General features: G+C 43.6%; 1 long non-coding RNA gene across 1 annotated transcript; it reads right to left on the minus strand.

The window, feature by feature from the left end:
• Window positions 1-724: 724 nt before the first annotated feature.
• On the minus strand, window positions 725-4,344 carry LOC136007284 (uncharacterized). The gene is made up of 3 exons (XR_010609583.1): window positions 4,281-4,344; window positions 2,761-2,859; window positions 725-1,015 (listed from the first exon to the last, which is right to left on the minus strand). It is a non-coding gene; the product is annotated as an uncharacterized LOC136007284 (long non-coding RNA).
• Window positions 4,345-4,653: the final 309 nt, after the last annotated feature.

Genomic DNA, 4,653 nt, shown 5'->3' on the forward strand with positions numbered 1-4,653 from the left:
ATAACACAAGGCAGAGAACTCCTCAGGCCTTACTCACCTGTCCTTTAAGACAGGCAAAATCCTAGCTCCTGGTTTTTAAATACTTCTCATAAAAGGGAGAAAGTCTGCTGAGGGAAAAGGCTGTGTCAATATGCAGAGGATGACAAAGTCATGAATGCAGAGAGATTAGGTTATAGGCCAATACTTGTTTCCTAGTGATAAGGTTAAGAATAATTAAGACAGTGACCTATTTGTGGTTGCAGAAATAAAAATCCTGCACGAATTTAAGCAGTTTTTACATCTTACTAAGCATGGCCAAGCTCATCATTCAACCAGCCCGAAACACAGCTACCTTTTAAAACCCACCACACCTTTTTACTGCATTTGAACTGAAGAAAACCGGCACCAGGTGAGAAGAGACAGCGCACCTACAGCATCACCCACTCTTCCAAAGCCCTCCTTCGGCTCTGCAGGTCTCCTTCCCGAGGCTGGAGGAGAGCCCTTCCGGCACGGCAGCAGGCACCCCGCCGGCTTTTGCCTTTAAGCGCGGAGCGACAACAGGCGCGCCTCTCCTCTCATCTTCTACTCCCCCCGCCCCGGGCCTCCCTGCCATGCTCTGCCGGGCCGCCGGGCCGCACCGGGGCGCTGGCGGCCTCCCCTCCCGTGACCCGACCCCGGGGCCCCGCGGCCGGCGCCGTGCCCGGCGCTTCCCGAGCGCAGGCGCCGCGGCAGGGCAGCGGGGCGGGCAGTCTCGGGCACAGTATGCTTCCAGCGGGAGGGAATGCGCAGAGGGACGCGCACCTGAACGTCCAGGGCGAAGGGTGCAGTAAATCATCCCGCTGACACACAGTGAGCGGGGTCTGTCGGAGTGAGTTACGGATGTGCCCCGTTGTATGGAGGTACTAAGAGGCTGCTGGGGCGACTCCAGCTCTAACTTTAGATTCCATCTCTTCTGTTCCTATCTCCGGTTCTGACAGAGTGATTCTTAGCATGGTTTTGATGGAACCGAGCTCCATTCAAAGGAAGTGGTTTTTTCCTTTGTGTTAAAAAAACCACCATTAAAAAAACAATAAAAAAAAAAAAAATCCCAACGCACCAACATCTCCCCTGGAAACACATGCAACAGTCAGTTGTATTACTATTTCTGCTCCTGTAATATGCTGAATCACTAAGAATTAAATGACTAAACAGAATTTCAAGCAGGCTTTTAGCTACCGCACTGTAGAAACTGAGTAATGCCAGCTTTTGAGTAAATTAACACAATAAGGGGGAGCACAACGGCACAGACACACCCGGCCGGGGACACGATGACAAACCCAACCAGTCTGTGAGAATTGATCAGTGCCATCTCAAAAATAACCCAAGCTGGTCGGTAGTTTATTTGTGTGTCTCAATTTGTGCCTCACCATGTGCTCAAAGATGTTTAGCAGCCAACTTTTTCCTTTTTTCTAATTAAAACTAGAACATGAGTAGCAATGTTTTAAAGAAAATGACATAGTCGAACAGCGTGTCCACCTGCACTTTTAAAATCTCCCCACAAACTCTACTAGATTCTTGGTGAACCAGGGCCCTTGTCTGTCTCTTAACACCTCCCCACCTCACAAGCTTCCCTAGTCCAATATCATGTAAGATCTGCCAATGGACTTTAGCAGCAGCTTTCACTTGGGCCATTTTCATGTAGGTTTAGCTGTGGAACTGCTTGTTATTAACACAGAAGTTGTGAATTAACACAAAGATGAGAATGAGACTCTAGAGGGGTTATGAATTTCACCTGCTAATCTCAAACCAGTCAAATGTGTAAATGCTAATGCTGTTAACGATCCAACTGCCAAAAAAAGTTTTGGAACTACAATTTCTATCCCAAACCTTTCTTCACAAGATACTCAGGAATGTTACAACCCATCAGGAAAGCGTGGAGAGCCAAAATGCACACGCTCCATAGCGGCATCAGAAAAATAATTAGACACAAAAGTTAGGATACAGATACTGTGGTTTAAAAAGTTGCTGCTCATCAACTGAGCTTCTCTAACTGCTCTTGCACAGCCTCTTAAACTGATAAAATGGCAAGTACAATGTGTTAGACTAAAATACCTTTGTTTCACTTGAAATACGCCAGAGATGAGAAAAGCATGCAGTGAGCTACCTTATTATGCCATTGTAACTCAATAGCCTGGGATAGTCAGTACAGTCCTAAACCAGTGCGGTTTCCAAGTTCTGAACAGGAGGATCCATACTAGAAATAAAGGAATCACTCTAAATATGCCAACACATGCTGGATTCAACAGCCAAGGTTAATAGTGACGACTGAAAACTTTCTTAATTATACCAATTTTATTATCTTTTTGATGGCCATTTACTGTGCACCTAGAAAATTGCTACTTTTACTACTGCAAACAGGGAGCAGTTTCCTCAGGTCTAATCTGATTTTATTAAATTGGTCATAGCAATAGCACCGCTGATGCAGTCAACATTTGAATGTGAGAAGAAGCATCAGAGTACACAAATACAGAAAAACTGGTTCAGCAAATGGGTCTTTTTGTACTCTCACATCTAGGGGAGAATCCAGATTTGTGGATTCCCTATATAGCTTGTGACTGTAGGTGCCTGAGAACCAGATCTGTGATCAAACCACACACTGAGCAGCTCCCTAGGGCTAGTAGAAAATGGTAGAACAAGTTTCTCTAGCTGAAGCCAAATACCAGGTAATACAGACATACTTTATAAAGCATACGTTATAAGCTGGAAAGAGTTCCTTCAAGAAAGAAAAGGAACTTGGCTCACCTTTATCCTAGAGTTCACTAACCAGTGGTCCACAGTATGAAAAGCTGTGTGTCATTAAGTCTTCTTATAGCTTCAATCCTTCTCCTCTGCTCCTTTGTTCTGGAAGAAAACAGCAGCAATCCATGCCTTTTCTGAGCAAGCCTATCACGTACCATTGCCTTTATCTGTGGAGGCTGGTGGACATGTTCCTTAATTCAGATCAGGCTAAACTATGGTCAAACTATAGTTCAGTCTCAGTTTGAAGCTGGAAAGCTTCTAACAGTAAAAGCTAACTTCAGGTGCTTCCAGAGCTGAATAGCAGCTGAGGCTTTTTTCCCTAATTGCAATCTTACATGTAGGTAAGGTTAGGTTGGGAGGGAAGGAGGCTGAGCAGATTTGATTGGTTGGGTGTTTTTTTTTTTGGAACAGCTGTTGAATACTAGCCTGTGAACATGCTTTGGGCAGATAGAAGTGTGGGCAATTCACTGTATCTTCCCCACCACCACTTTCAATAGTTCAGTTTATTTCTGCAGAAGAGGAGAACCCTCCCTGGGTGTTTGATGGAAATACCCTGTAAAGATATAGAACAAAGGCTGAAGAGCTAAAATAACAGGATTGTGCTGTTAGTCTTCAGAAACCTTCTTGTCAGTCTGTCTCAGATTGCATCTTCAGTGCAGGGAAGTTGTCCTGGTCACCAAGCTCCCTGCCTCTTCATGCATCAGAGTTTCCTTCCAAAGTAAACCAGGCAGGCCAAGACAATGCATACCAGTTGTCATTTCAACACAGACTCAGGTGGCAATCTTGCTCACCCAGTAACCAAGGCTTACATATGCAGCTGATCAAAGTATTATTTTCCTTTTGTTTTGTGGAACACCTCAGCATTTTTTCTTTTTTTTTACTTGTAGAAGTGGGTGATGGAGAAAAAGGTGGATCAAATCCTGATGTTGAAATCCTACCAAATACCTTCTTGTTCTGCTTTAGAGGATGGCCCCACTAGCTGGTACATATATAACTTGGTTTGGGGTAAGTCAAAACTGCTAGAGAAAACTGACTTGTGGTAAATTAACAATCATCTGCATGCTTTTCCCAAACACTATTATTTTCCAAATAAAAACCAGCTTTTCCTTAGACTTTCTTCAGTTGCCCTGATGAAGCCACCAGTTCTTTGAACCTGTTTTCTAGGCCCATATATCTTTTACCGACTACCACAGCTTTCTAGAGACCAGTTAGACTGGAAACAGAAGAGAGTTATTCTGGTAAAAAAAAACAAAACCAATAAACCCCAAAACCCCAAACGTCCTCAAGAATTATCTCTAAACAGAAATGGCTATCACATCAACATGAGATAAGAATGCTTGTATTATCATTGACACAGTACTGGCATGTTACAGAAAACCCCTTTTCTGCTACAAGAAGTTACTTTCTTTTTAATCAGGTTTTTCTATTGCACCTGAGTACATATCCACAAATATTTTATGCAGTCATTTAATGCACTGAAGTCAGCAAGCAGAGCCTAAGGGCCTGAAGAGGAAAGAACTCACCATTCATTTGCTTGAATGGTCCTTCCATACATCCATCCTCATCAGCCAAACCCTACTTGTTAAGTCACACATTTTAAAAGTAAGTAGCACAGGGATTTATGAGCCCTGCTTCCCATGCTGAAAAGCTGGGAGAAGGCAGGAATCAGCTTCTATCAATGACAAAAAAAGAACCCCAGAAGTAAACTCTTCAGCTGTAAGCAGCAGCACAACTGTTGCACATTTGCCACAATTAGCAATTACAGTGAAATCCTGGTCCCGAATTCAATCAATGACAAAATCCTCACTTATCTGCTCATAGCTGGGGTTTTGCTTATAGAGGCTAATAATTCTAGCAAAGTGTTCCAAGGCTTGAGCGACTTTACTGTTCCCAACT

The sequence above is a fragment of the Lathamus discolor genome, chromosome 1 (genome assembly GCF_037157495.1).
Source record: "Lathamus discolor isolate bLatDis1 chromosome 1, bLatDis1.hap1, whole genome shotgun sequence".
NCBI classification, from domain to species: Eukaryota; Metazoa; Chordata; class Aves; order Psittaciformes; family Psittacidae; genus Lathamus; species Lathamus discolor.